This window comes from Protopterus annectens, chromosome 11.part0 (genome assembly GCF_019279795.1).
Source record: "Protopterus annectens isolate FY-2018-M chromosome 11.part0, PAN1.0, whole genome shotgun sequence".
Lineage (NCBI taxonomy): Eukaryota > Metazoa > Chordata > Ceratodontiformes > Protopteridae > Protopterus > Protopterus annectens.
The window spans coordinates 1,565,661,416-1,565,675,605 of NC_056745.1; positions in this window are offsets into that span (position 1 = coordinate 1,565,661,416).

The following is a 14,190-nucleotide window of genomic DNA, read 5'->3' on the forward strand; positions in this document are numbered from 1 at the left end:
ATTCCCAGTGTCATTGCCTGTCTATATGATGAATATGGGCATCATGAGGCAATATAGAAATTGTCTCATGTACACAGTCAATACTCCCCTCCTAACATACAACACTACAACCTGTGGAAGATGCACATATCTAGCCATGCTGGAGGTAAAGCTCTCTCCAACCCAGACTGAACCTGACAATCGTGTGGGGATGTTAAACGTTTGCACCACACCACACTCATCACATAGCCTCACTAGATCTCCATCACCACAGGCCACACATAGTAAGACTACAACATTTGCAGAGCCTCTCAATACTATTCTGTCTATGCAAAAGAGAACTCCAAAGCAGAAACGCAGGCAGCCCCCATCACCCAACACAACACCAATTACTTATAGCCCACAGACTCAGTGTGCCCATCAACCACAGCCAATAGGGCGATATAACGTACCCAACACACTAGTCATAGGTGACTCTATAGGCGGTCACACTGATGTCCCACTCAGCAGGCTACACAAGGTGATAGTCACTTACAGCTGGCTGTCGGGTAACAGGATCCGCAACATAACCTATAAACTCACGTCACTCCTCAACAGGTACAATATGACTGTGTCATTCTCCATGTTAGTGTGAATGCCCTGAGATGTAACTTCCTGGACTACATGTACAGAGACATGGAATAGCTCTCCAATCTTGTAGCCCAGGCAGGTATCGCCCTAGCCCTGAGAAGCATTTGGCATTTGTCCAGACTGATAATGCAGTACAAGGACTGAATTATTTACTTCAACAATTGGCTATGCTTCTGGTGTCATTCCAAGGGTATCCAGTATCTGTCTGCTTTGAATGACATGGTCGACAGAACACGATGCTTTGGCACAGATGGCCTGCACCTGTCGGCCCTGGGATTACGGATAATGTCTAAGGCTCTCACTGCTCCTATAGTGCCTGTTTTAGGCACGGTTCAAATAACATATTCACCACCATAACATGAGCAGGCAAGCAAAAACTGAGGGTAATGCTACTCGATGCTTGACATCTTCATCTCAAATGCACTCACCTGAGGCACTCCTTGTAATGGACCACTTCGATATCTCTGCAGTGACTGGGACCTGCTTCTAGGCTCCTGAGAGCACCCCTGCACTAACAGGCTATTACTCATACCACACCTTTCAGTCATGTAACCAGGACCGGAACACCCATGGCGGAGGTGTGTCCATATTTCCCAAGGATATACACACCTCCAGGCTGGTTGCTTAGCACAATGCATTAGAGGTAATCCAAGTGCAACTAACTCTGGCCATATCTGCTATACAAATTGTAGCTTGCTACAGATTCCACACCATACCCCACGGATAACGGTCCTCACTTCTTGGTGTACTGGAATGTAGGGTTCAAACAGAAACTACTGATGTGCGACTGACACTACCCCACCATTAACTGGGATACCAACTCATGTACCGACACATTAGGCCAACGCTTTCTGGGATTCATAACCTCCAATTGGCTGGATCAACCTATCCACACCACCACCAGGGCCAACAATATCCTAGACCTGGTCATTACCAACATGTGTGACTGGTGTTCCACATCTGGGGTTATCTCCTCGTTGGTCAGATCCGAACGTATGCTAATCACCCTTGTTATCTACATCCCAGCACCACACTCTTTATGGAAAACACAGTACAATATTTCTACAAAGCCAACTTCAGGCTTCTTATGACAGCAGTAGGAAATGTCATGACACCCGTGCAGATGGACAATACAGTTACAACTGCTGAATCATACACAACTGCACTTAATTAGCACTTACATGACTGCATGGATCATGCTATCCCAAACAGAGCCATGATGGTACCCACCAGAAAACAGACGCCACTCTGGTGGTCCACTGCCATGGACATAATGTACAACAGAAGGAGGAGACTGTTGCAAAGTAGAGTACAATCCCATGAGTGGGGGAGCTCCCTGGTCAGCCTCAGTAGGAATCTGAGATCCCTTATCACATCCTCCAAAGCTAGCTACATAAACATTACCATGACTCATTCCAAGGACTACCACAAAGTGTTCTAGAGGTATGTCACTACTCTCGATGGCGATACCCACATCTGCTCTGACATACAGCAGTTAGGCACGAACATTACAGAACTGACTGATATTGGCAACATCCTGGCAGATAGCTTCAGTGCTAACTTTACACCCCTCTCACACCCTAAAGGGCCCAAATCTATACAGGAACAATGCAGACTCCATGCGATCACAACTACGCAGTTCAAAGCTGCACTCTCTAAAGCCAGGAACACAGAATCCATGTGACCGTACAACATCCCAGGCTGCGATTTCCACGAACTTCAGAATGAAATGGCTCCCCACTTGGGCACCAAATTCACTAATAGCCTTGCATCAGGCATTGTGGCCCCTGAATGGCACACAGCAACAGTTATCACACTCCACAAACGTGGCACCACAATGGACCAGGGGAACTATTGCCCTATACGCCTGACTAGACTGTTCTGCAAGGCTATGGAGCACATCATCATGGATCTTATTCACAGAGACATTGGTGGCCTCCAAACCTTTGATACCACCCAGTTTGGATTTATTAGGGCCAGACCATGCCTCCTAAACCTGGTGGAGTCCTTTGAGACAGTTACCAAGGCAGTAGATGAGGGTAAGGAGGTCCACACAGCCTACCTTGTCCTCTCAAAGGCTTTCAACACTGTTCCTCATTCTGGTATTGTCAACATACACATACACCTACACATCAACCCCTATGTCACGAGATGTTATGCAAAGTGCCTCACGGGCAGAACCCACACAGTGAGGTTAGCATACCCTAGTTCTTACTATAAATCAGTTACAACTGGTATTCCCCAGTCCTCGGTCATAGGGCCCCTCATGTTCGGTATATGCTTCTCTGAGGTACAGGCTAGCACAGAAGGACTTACCCTGAATAAGTTTGCAGACAACTGCAAACTAGGAGCCATGATTGATTCACCAGCTGATACAGACACCCTCCATAAGGGTGTCACTGGGTGGATACCTGGTGTCAATAACATGGCCTCAAGCTGAATGCCACAAGGTGCATAGACATCCCCTTTGGATTATACCAATCACCCATGGACTATCACTTAGGTGATAGTCCCCTACATACATAAGACATAATAAGGGATCATAGAACCCAAGTAGATAGCATCCACTCCTTTGATAACCATATTGCCAAGGTGGTGTGGATATCCTACGTGGCCACCCTAATCTCTAATGGGTTTGTAGCCAGAACAAAGGCAGCCATTGTGCCTCTCTGCTCATGACTTATGAAACACATTAAAGGGTACAAAACCCCATTTGGGATGTACCTTACGAGACAACAGCAATGGCTTTAAATACCACAACATTACCACACCAAGAGGATTACTGACCTCCGAAGGATGACATATGCAGCCCAACTACAGAAACCCCAACTGTACTCATTTGCATACCGCATACTCAGCGGTGATCTCTGCTGAACATACAAGGCCCATGTCCAAAACAATATTGATGGATATGATCCACATAAGCAAAAGCCACTGAGAGCCACATGCTCTGGGATATGTACCTAAACGCAACGATGACTAGGACGTGCTGGAGGGATACATTCCTGAACTGGACACTCACCATGCTTTGGAACATGATTCCTATGTTCATCAGGCAAGGACCCTCACTAGTACTCTTCAAGAGATACCTCGATGGGTGGATGGGAGACAGACATGTACACCAGGGATCACTGCAGTGGCTCTGCTGTACAGAGGTGCAGGAAACAAATGGCTCTGCTGTTCACAGGCACAGGACACTAACCTAGGGAGGTGCCGCAAGTGAAAACACTGTAGTTAGGCTTATGAATGGACTTGGCCAGAGAGCATAGTACCTAACTATGAACCTATGAAGCTATTACATGTCCTTTGTGCATGGATAATTGACTAGCTCTTCCATTTCAATTAGCTATCATGCTGATACACTGTCTGGTGACTACAAGTCATATGTATCCTGTTATTGTGTAATGTACATGCCAATAGACATACCTGATGTTTGCATAATATAACAGTAATGCTATGTAAAATGTTAGACATATCTACCTACAATACTGTACATTTCACATTTTTGCAACAATATCCCACAATGCAAATCATAATTGCACAGCAGGACCACCTTAGACATGTTATTCACAGTTATACACCCATACATATACCTACTGTTACAGTATATCAGCATATACTATCCCCTGTTATGGCACGTACTTGTTGGACAAACCCTGCCACTGACAGCGGCTGGAGTGGAATGGTTGTGTTTAAAGTCCTTATGTAGCATCCCTTGTGGTGTATGAGGTGTTTACCTTGTGGCCCACAGCAGTACACACAATTTCTACGAGCTTTACTATGCTCAACAATACATCACTTCATAATACCTTTTTCCACTATATGCATTGCGTACACTTTCATTAATACAGAACAGGCACTACATACACTAACATACTGAGTGTTCTACATGCCTTATTAGTATTCTGAGTTGACAACATCAGTCCTATTCCTTTTCTGTTTTAACGGTTTTCTCGTATGTATATATGGTTTGAATGTATGACAAGCCATCCTTTTATACATAAATACCAGTAACATGTGGTATCCTGCCACCAATTGGTGTTCCGGAGTAGATGATTACATGCACATCAGTTGTGCAGCTTCTCCATTAGCCAATTACATGGCAACAGTGGGGTATAATTGAATACTCCACTTGGGCGTTGTCCCTTTGCCCTACCTTTGAGGAAGACGGCCTGGATGTGTTGTTTGTGATGAATTGCAACAGCTATATGGAGAGACACAGAGATATTTTAACTTCATGGCCCCCGTGGATTGTGTGTAATGGCTAGACGATGTAGTTCTACATGTGAGTGTAGCTGTTATATCAGCCGTCTGATACGGGATTATTGCAACCAAACCCTGTAACATCGGTGTCTGTTCCATTCTACAACAGCAACGATTTCACATAGGCCATTATAGTGTGTCTCTCACAAGGTATATTAAGGCTTCTGCAGATGTCATAGAGTGAGTGGTGGATGCTTGTGATGTTATTACAGTCTGTATTGCAATTGTTTCGGGTGTGGGGGAGATGTAGGTGGGTGTACATAGCAGATGAAGGTGTGTAGGAACTGCATTTATACATATTCCATATGTGTGTGAGGGCTCCTTCCCTAATTGAAGACCTATCATTTAGTAGACTAATACTATGGTTATTGCAGGCTTATTCATTAAGCCATTGTTAATTGGTTCCTACATAGCATGCAGGTGATGTTGGTCCTTCAATCTCTTTGGAAATACATCAGTATGTAATGAAATGTTGCTACATGAAAGCTGTCTCATGTATTTCTGTCACAGATATTTGCACTCACTGGAGTTGTGTTGGTGAATGAACCTCTTTGGCTTGGGTTACCACCTTTTCAAATGGCCATAGTGGGGCATTTGCAGGACACACATCGGATTTTAGAGGCTGACACATACCCACGGTCAGTACAAAATATAGAACTTTACATATATGCCTATATAAAAGCTTATGTTCTTGTAGCGGTTTACTTGCTTATCCTGTTTCTTGTTACATGTTGGTATTTTAGATACAGATGACTATTTTATGCAACCATTACATTAAACATGCAGAACGTCTCGAGATTGTAGGACATTAATATTTGTACTCATTTTGGTCAGGACGCTACCGCACATTGAGGGACTGCCACTCATAAGGTGGGACAGGTGGTAACCCTATCTTTAGTTCATGTCCATAGCACATATTTGTAATAGTGTATTATAGCAATAACCCACGCCTGGGTGTGGGTAATGCTGAATTTACCCACAGTTGGTGTGGTTTAGTCACGAGGGTGAAGCCCGAGTGGCCAAACAAAGACAACCATGGGTAAATCCAACATTACCCACACCCAGAAGTTGGTTATTGCTATTATACACTGACATTATTTAAGAAGAAAAATAATTATTTTTCTTAAATAATGGCATTGTATAATGCCTCCTTGCTGCCCTTCCACAGCTGTCTGGTATTCTGCGGCAGTTCTGATGTACAGCATAAGCATACGCATGCGCAGTACATCAGAGCTGTGGGCAAAAGCAACGGAAAAAGCAAGATCTCCATTGCTTTTTACAAAGTGTCTCGCTATGTTAAAGGAGTTTAACATAGCGAGACACTTTGTAAAAAGCAACAGAGATCTTGCTTTCTCCATTGCTTTTGCCCACAGCTCTGTTGTACTGCGTAAGCATATGCATGCGCAGTACACCGTTGCTTTTTTAAAGCTGTCGCGCTGTTAAACTCCTTTAACATAGCGAGACACTTTGTAAAAAGCAACGGAAATCTTGCTTTTTCCATTCCTTTTGCCCACAACTCTGATGTACTGCGTAAGCATACGCATGCGCAGTACATCAGAACTGTCGCAGAATACCAGACAGCTGCGGAAGAGCAGCAAGGAGGCATTATACAATGCCATTATTTAAGAAAAATAATTATTTTTTTCTTAAATAATGTCATTGTATAATAACAATAACCCACTTCTGGGTGTGGGTAATGCTGGATTTACCCACAGTTGTCTTTGTTTGTCCACTCGGGCTTCGCCCTCATGACCAAACCACACCAACCGTGGGTAAATCCAGCATTACCCACACCCAGGCGTGGGTTATTGCTATAATATAGTCTCCATATCCTTTGTTCATAACGTTCGGTCGTGGTGGAATGTGTGATTGCTATGGTCCATGTTGTGCACATATTTGAAGACTTCAACCGCTGTATACGGCATACCCATGGATTCCGGAATGCACACACTTCCAACAGCCACATTACCGTTCACAGTCTCCCAAACCTCACAATACCGAACACTCAAACTTGCGACAGTCAAACTCCCGGAACTAACACAAACACAGAACAGACACACGCACACACAGACACATTGCTACCCATCACATCCAAACAAACCATCCTACACTACGTATGGCCAGGTGGCCATGCCCCCATACACACCCCATGTGGGTGGCTGCATGCCCCACACCACACCTACTGTAATAATCTACCTCCAAGATAACACGAACAGACACACAAAGCAAACACACACACGCCCACACACACACACGCCCACACACACACACACACACACACACACACACACACACACACACACACACACACACACACATTACAGTCCCACGGAAACACACACTGCACTCAGAACACACACTTACACACACTACAGCAATCAGAAACACACTTAAACACAGTACCTACCTAGACCGCAGCATCAGAAGCACTAACTAAATGTCCCTTAACATTGTGATAATAGTACTCGCGGTTCTAGTGTTCCGGTACTGTAGTCTTTCGGTCTTTAAGCCTCGTGACTACGCGTGTCGGTATGTAAAGCATTTGGTATTTGGTAGTATCCTATTTATATGTACCTCCATGGTTGTGTACATGTTGTTAACCTATCTATATATTTGCATATATATGTATATCCGTATATATCGACATATATCTCTCTATCACTCTTTCTATCTCTATATTATATATATATATATATATATATATATATATATATATATATATATATGGAGAGAGAGAAAACACACCTTTCCTTGGGTACATGGCGGTATATACTATTTCCCGGACTCCGCCCTTTTGTGTTTTAAGCTGTCACAATACACACCTGCCGGTGGTACATCTCAGGTAGCTTAGTGGTAGGTGATTGTGTACATGGTTGCGTGTTCTACTCCTGGCAGTGGTCATTTTACCTCTCAGAGCAGTCACTATTAGTACAAGGGTGAATAATGCAAATTTCAGCGGTTCTGGCCAGCTTTGCCCATGATCTGCATGATATTCAGCAAAGCTTAGACCTGTTTTGCGCATATCCATGTAGTCATGTTTAAACTACACTTACCGGCGTAAAAACCCACTAACATGTGCTTAAAAGTACTCTAATGGCCTGCATCCAACATCCATTATTCGGGACATCAGAATTACGTAACACCCTTGCAGGTCGTGGAACCAGGAACATGCACAAGACAGTCAGTGGCTTTAGCACTGGGGCATCTGGGATATGTACAAGTGTTATGGTGTTTAGTATGTGGACTGTACTATGACTGTTCCTCCATACTGCAAACAAATGTGTAACTCAGTTAGTTTACATATGGATGATACCTATTAATGGTATGTCCAAGTGATGCTTAATGGATGTGCTCCAGCTATGGGAATCCATGTCACAGTGAGCCACACCCTGTAATGTGCTACACCTTGCCACAACCATAAATGGAGAATGCTGGGGTGACAGATACCTGTCATGGGTACTCCCCATGCTTTAGAACTACATCCCTGATTACATTATATGGAGCCCCTCATTAACACACCAGGGAATCCTTGCAGAGTGGGTGGGGAACAGTGGTTACACCCCAGGTGTCCCACAATTGGCTCTGCTCCACAGAGGGACAGTTAGTTGATCAATGGGGTGGTGACAGCAGACACATTTTGGCTAGGCTGATGAATGGCCTCTGACAATTAGGTATGTACCTACCGATGTACCTAGGAACCTATACATACAGTATCAACACATGCTGTTAGCTTAATTTACCGTTCAGGTGTTGACTTACCTTGTACTAATAGCTGTTGTGTGTGCAATAGTTGAGGGCTGCCTATGTAGGATGCACACAGTAGACCACCTATACATGACAATTTACAGATGGTCGTGTGTGTGTGCCATCCATTTTACTGTGTGTGCAGGTGGAGAAGTGTGTCAGTCCATAGGGGCCTACACTGTCAGTGTATGTGCTATATGTTCCCTCTTTGCCAAGGCATGGGCATATTGGGCACGCCTCCATCTGCCTACTGGGGCTGGCACAGGGTGTTCGTGGTCTGAATCCCTCTGTGCCTGTGATGCCCTCGGCAATTGCGGTGGGCTGTGAGGGCCTTCACCATTATGTCCCTGCTGCAGCTGTTTCCGCAGGATCATATTATGTAGCATGGCACATACTATGAAGATGTGGGCACATGTGCCTGGAGAGTACTACAAGGCTCCACCAGATATGTCCAAGCAACGGAACCGTGAATTCAGCATCCCAAACACACGTTCTGTGATGATTCTGGTTTGTGCATGTGCCTCATTATGGCGTTCTTGCATGGGTGTGTGTGCATTTCTGATGGGAGTCATCATCTACAGCTCCAGTGCTAGCCAACATCCCCCACAACGTGGCCATGTCCCCCCTGACAAATACCTGGTACAGCTGTGAGGCATGCCAGATGTGGGAGTCGTGGTAGCTTCCAGGGCTGCCAGCACACACATCCGTGATAATGCCCTGGGCATTGCACATGACCTGGCAGTTGATGGAGTGGTATCCCTTGCGGTTTATGTAGCGCCTACCATGCTCACCGGGTGGTGACTTGATATGTATGTGCGTGCAGTCTATTGCACCCAGTACCTCCGGGTAGTCTGCCACACGGTGGAAGAGGCGCATATTGCTGGCCAACTCCTCCTGAGTTTGGGGGAAGCATATATGCTCATTGGCATGTGGTAACATGGCATCCAGGAACTGGTGGAGTACCCTGGATGCTGATGCCTGTGAGATCCCCATGATATCTCCAGTTGGCCTTTGAAAGGTACCTGTGGCTAGTATTCTCAAGCTTACACATACCTTTGTGTCCACTGGGATGGTTTCCCCTCTGTTGTTTCTGGCTCTGAGGCGTGGCCAGCACAGCTCAATGATTTGCTGTATGGTGTCCCTGTCCACCCTGTAACGCTGTACTATCTCCAGATCATCTAGCCCCTGGTAGGTTACCCTTGGTCTGAACACTCTCCTCCTCCTCCGGGGCCTGAGGTGGTTGTCAGCATCATCCTCCACACCACCTTCAGTCTCCAACACATGGTGATGAATCACAGCTATGGCAGCTCCCAACAAGTACATTGTAAAAGTTCCCCGTCTGCTTACACTGATGGTGCAGTGTTTGGGAATACACGAGTGTGTGTGAGGTGCCTTCACACTTTATACTATTGTGCTTTGGAAGCTGATGATGCCATAGGGTGTGTATGTACAATCAGAGTTGCAGGGTATCTTACTTATGTGTTTTACCGCAAGTACTGCTATTGTGGTGCCTTTGATGTTGAATTACATTTATCTGCTGTGGATGACCTCTTGCCCTTGCCTTCACTTTTCATAATGATTCCCCTCCCATTGTCAGGCATGCATCCAGCAGCCTGCTTTCTTGTTTTATACTTTCCCAACCCAGGATTGTGTTGCAAAATGTGTTCTAGAGCCGATCTACTGCAGGTTTGCTTTGCACTGCGGTGACAGTTCTCTTTTCTTTGCAATCCAGCACCTCCCCTATCCTGTTCTGCAGGTTGCTACTAGCAGCCTTGTTAGCTACTGTCAATGGCCCACTGTAAGTTAATAGGTGTTAATTACTCAGTTGTACTCCAATTACCCTACTGCGGCATTTCCTTATTGTCTTCCTGTTTCAGCTGTGGTGCGTGCCGCACGCAACCATTTACCGGGTTTCTAGCGCGTTGTCATCCATGTACACATGCGCTTTCGGTCACCTTGTGTGCTCTCAGCTAAGCAATGCTATGGCTACATCCACACCCCTATCCTGCAGCTTTGCTTAGCAACGGACAACCCGGATAAGCAATGCTCCAATGTGCTTACAGCTACGGAGGCACACCCCTCTGCTGATGTCATGTATACCTCCAGGCCACTCCTTGGTGTTGTAACACTGCGCCGTGTGGTACATCCTTAGGCTGGCGGGACGTTTGCGATTCAGTATTACTTGCCTCATTTGCATGGCATTGACTACTAATTCATAGTTACCGCGCTGAACACTGTCACAGACCCTTAGCAACCCTTGCACCTTGGTTGTGGTGTAGCATGCATACCATTGACTATTATGGCGAAATCATGATTTGTGTTACATTGCAATTTTATGACATCTGTATATATTTTCCTTGTGTTCCCATTTGCACACACATGCCCTGCGGTTGTACTTTGCGTTAGTGTGGCCATGACATTAAATGTTATTTTTTATGTGGTGTGCATTTTTTTATGCCATTGGCTGTATATTTTGCCATTGGCATATGTTAACTTTGTAATACGTAAGTTTGGTCCGCTTTCATGGCTCTGATGTTCTGTTTGGAAAAATGTAAACCGTTTTTTTTTGTTTACATTTCTGTATGCTTACGCTACGCCTGCACCACTTCATGAATTGCAATGTACCTTCATTTGCATGCTGCACTACTGCGCATGGGGTGATTAGCATACATGAGCCGAGAGCTGCGCAGATCTGGCATAAACTGGTAGTGCTCATGGAATTGGATCGTACCTGAATCGCTCTGTGGCCATATTTGGTGTTAGACCGCCTACGCTATGCCTGCGCCTGGTGCAAGCTTCATGAATCCCGGGACCTGCCTCACTTAACTAACAGACATTTTGACATACAAGCTTAAGGGGACATACCTGCAAAAATACCAGTTCAAACCTTCTAGATACCTTTCAGTCTTTTTATAACTATCTAGTCATCATAATATGAGGCACAAACCTGTGTTTGGCAGATATTCTTTACTTGATTTGGTGGTTAACATCACACTCTCTAATATCTTAAATATCTCATTTTATTCTCTCATTATGTGATTACTGCTCTTTTTTATTTAAATCAGCCAATAAAGCAATGAACTCTTCAGTCATGATAACTTTAAGAACATTCAAAATAAAGCATTCTTACTCCTCAACCATTACATCATTTTTTGATCACTGGTCACTATGCAAATCTATATGAATAAAGCACACCTTTATTTAAATATTCACATTTTGTTACAAGATAAATATTACCCTTGTCATAAGCGAATTCTAGCAACATGAATGCCTTCATAACTAAAGAGCAGGAAGATTTAATGAAGTTAAGGGACCAAGCATTTAAAAAGCTTCATTGTAGGGGTGAACGACTTGGGATGCAAAATCCTGAGATATATGCAGGGGAACATGTCAAAAAGCTCCATGCATGTAAAAACTGTAGGCAAGATTCTGTTCCTGAGTGGAATTCTTCCTTCTCCAAGAATGATGACTAAGTACAAGAAAAGATAATTGACTTTAATAAATAGATAAACATTTTTTTTTCTCCAAATATCTTTTTTCTCCAAATATCTTTATTAAATGTTCACATATGACAAAGGCAATCTTGCATTTACATAAATGAAGAAAACATACAAATTGATACCACTTTAGTTACATCACAGACACAATTGAAACAACTATAGTTACAAACATTATACACCACTTATAAACCATCCAGTCATTGTCAGTTAAGAATTATATGGCCCATTCAAATCCTGCCTCTTAAACCTGGTCCTTGCTCTACATATATTGTTCCCAAAATTCCCATTTTTTTCATATGTAGTCTGCTCACTCCCTTTTTTAAAGATCTCAATTCCAGTTGTTTTATCTCTGTTACTATATTCGCTACTTCTAGTAAAGTTGGTCTAGACTTTGATTTCCATTTTCTAGTAATTGCTTTTTTTGGCAGCCACCATAATTAGACTCAGCAAGGCTTTACTATGTCTAGGCTATTCCGATTCTGTAGCACAACTCAAAAAATCATCTCCCCAGGCAATCCAATTTGCTCACCAAGCATCTCCGACTGAGCAGTCTGCAGGGAATCCCTAAAGTCTGCCAGCTCAGTACACTCCCAAAAAATATGTTCCCAGCTACCTCTTTCTTGCCCATCACACCTCCAACATTTGCTATCCACCTGAGGAAAAATTTTTCGGAGTCTATTTGGGGTTTCAAAATACCTATGTAAACACTTCCAGGCAAAGATACTAAATCTTCTGGACTTTGTTGCATATTTGGGAGATATACATATATAGCCCCCCCCCCACATTGTCTGTTTGTGAATTGATTATCCAGTCTCTCTTCCCAATCCTTTCTAACCTCCTCTAATACATTCTTATAATTATCATTATAAGTTCATCTGACTGATTCTTATAATTATCATGCACTATTTTATATACTTTACTAATTATTCCTTTTTAACAGCAGCTTTGGTTCCAGATTCTATTAAAAACTCTACCAGTGCTGGTCTTTCATTTAGGAGCCCCCTATTTCTTTCTCTTTGCCTACACTCTGATATCAATCCTTGATGGGGAAGGCACTCTCAAACCTGCAGTCCAAATAAATTCTTGGCCCTTTTCTATTCTATTACCTTTCCCTTTCTGGTTATTTGCTACCAATACCTTAGTTCCTTTGCCATTTTTCTCCAATAAACTCCAGTTCCCTCTTGTCTGCTATCTGTATCCCTGACCACAGTCATCCCTATCGGCAAAATCTCTTTTCTCCATTCTCATGCTGGTTTGGTTCTTAGAATACTCACTGCTATTTTACAAATATAATACTCTGTATGATTTTGATTGTTCTTGTTAAGAGTCTACATCCAAGATACCAATCTCTCCTTATTTCTTGAGCTTCCTCCTTGTGTCAGCATCATTCTTTTCCACTTTGAATTATAGTTTTCTGTTTGTGCTATGTATAAAAGCCTCAACTGTATTGCTCTAAAATACTCCCTCAAATTAGGTAATCCAAGTCTGCCTTGTTCTATTGGTAGAATCACCTTATCCCACTTGACCCTTACTGTCATCCCTTCCCAGATAAAATCCTTCAACTCTTTTGTAATTGATATCCACAACTTCTCCTCCGGTTGATAAAAGTATGCCTGACCTGTGTATAAGACTAAAAGGATTAAAACATTTTAATGGCTTTTATCTTAATATTCATATCCATATAACAAAACTTCCAGTTTCTCAATTTTTACATTATCTTCTGTTTAGTCCCTTTCCACATGTCCTTAGCTGCCACCACAGAGTCATTTCTAATCCATACTCCTAAATACTTCATTTTATCATGTCCCCATAAATATAGATATTGTTGGACCAATGAGTGTGTGGGTACATAATTTACTGCTATTGCCTTTGTTTTAGTTTCATTAATTTTGTATCCCAAGAAGATGTGAACCTGTCTTAAAATGTTCCACAACACTGTAATGTCCCTTTCTGGTTTTGTCATGTGTAGAATAATATCATCTGGAAATACAGCCAGCTTTTCCTGACTACTGTACCAATTATATCTTTGAATTTCTGAGTCCCTTGTTTTCTTTGTCAAAAGTTCTAAATATAA